Consider the following 1840-nt stretch of genomic DNA (forward strand, 5'->3'; position numbering starts at 1 on the left):
CTTTCTTCTCTTTGAGCCTCTGAAGGCAGAGGCCCTTTGGAGAGGAGAATTCACAGGAGAATAACCGTTCAAAGCCAAGAAGCGCCATGATGGTCTTCCACCAGATTCAGAGACATTTGAAAAGTTCATACAAACTGTGATGCTGCCACTGGGAAACGTTAACACACACAACGCTCTGGTGTGCTTCAGTCTGCGACTCGCTGTTTTTAACATAAAGAGGAGGGCATGAGAGGAGGAAAAAGCGGCAGAGAGGAAGAGGGCGTGAGGGAGAGACGGACAGAGAGTAATAAAGAGAACGGAAAAAGCAGAAAAAGACAGATTAGTAGAAAAGGCAAGCTGTGACCCCAGCAGCTCTTACTATAAAGGCTGCTCACTGTCATTCTGTTTGAAATCTCTTTTAACTCAAATAATCAGTACCCTCAGAGGGAAAAGTTGCATACCACGTGATTCCCTTCAACATCCAAGTCTCTCTGCCTAGACATATGTCCTTATTGGTATCAAAATATGGCAGAAAGACAATAAAGTGCCTCGCACACATGAATCATTTGGATAAAAGTCCAAAATAAACTCGGATAAGCCTGAGGTTGACTGACTGAATCTTTGCTAGTAAAATTTCATAATAATGCAAGTTTGAGTAGTGTGAACAAAATATGCCACAAAATCCAATTTTTTATGTAATTGTAGATTTCAGGAAAAAACAGGTTGACCACAGATGTAACTACATCTCATGAATTATTCTTATTGTGACTTTTCCTCTTAACATCAATATTTGTGAAATGTATTTGTTTATAACAAAACAAGCTTTGTTGAGTTAAATTTATTGCTTTTGTTTTGAAGAGTTAATTTAATCTGCACATAATTTCATGCTGCACAAAAAAATTGTTATAAAGATTTGCTTGCTTGATTGATTCGATAGAATCAATAGCGATAATGTATTCATATGAATCTCTCTGATTGGAATTCTGTTATTTGATCTTCCATTATTATAAAGGGGCAGTCGTGGCCTAATGGTTAGAGAGTCAGACTTGTAACCCAACGATTGTGGGTTCGAGTCTTGGTACCGGCAGGGATTGTAAGTGGGGGGGTGTATGTACAGCGCAATGCCATGACTGACTCAATACCATAGCTGCATCCCAATGTGAAGGGTGCGCACTTCGAAAATCGCATTTGAAGGCTGATGGCATCACCGTGGTGCAATGAAGGCTGTGTTATCCAAAAGCGGCTTCAAGGGTGAGAGTTCTGTGGCGGCCGAGGAATTTAAATGTAAGTATTGTGTTTTAATTTACTCAAATACTTAGCAAAACAAAGCCAGTTTTTTTTTTTAAAGAACTTTAAAAATGTTACCACTGCACGGCTTCATTTGTTAGATGGTCTGAGACAAAACTTCTAATATTTCAATTGTTTTAGGGAGCAACGAGCAGACAGCTCAATTTATTAAAATGAGGGGTAAAAAAAGGACCATTCATTTACCGGGGCCAAAAACTCGGCCAGCGTGGCTTGGAAAAGGCAACGACCCATTTGTAATATTTCCACTAGGCTCTCTTGTGTATTAACTGTCACTCTACACAAAGCCCACAAATAATAAGACAACCAGTATATAAGGCAATATTCTTTCACTTTGTTGTGTTTTTGTAGTGCTGTCATGCAAGATATGTCTACAAATGTTTTAACCAAACGTCAGTATTTTGTATGCATGTCCTGCTGTGTCATATTTTCTAATGTTAAGATTGCAGCCCTGTCTTAAAATTTTTCATAAGTGTTTCCATTTTCTCTTGTTTTAGGACAATTCTGGAGAAAATGGGTCTGCTGGGGAAAGACTTAAAAAATACAAAGTAAGCAA

The sequence above is a fragment of the Sinocyclocheilus rhinocerous genome, unplaced genomic scaffold (genome assembly GCF_001515625.1).
Source record: "Sinocyclocheilus rhinocerous isolate Xijiao unplaced genomic scaffold, SAMN03320098_v1.1 scaffold857, whole genome shotgun sequence".
Lineage (NCBI taxonomy): Eukaryota > Metazoa > Chordata > Actinopteri > Cypriniformes > Cyprinidae > Sinocyclocheilus > Sinocyclocheilus rhinocerous.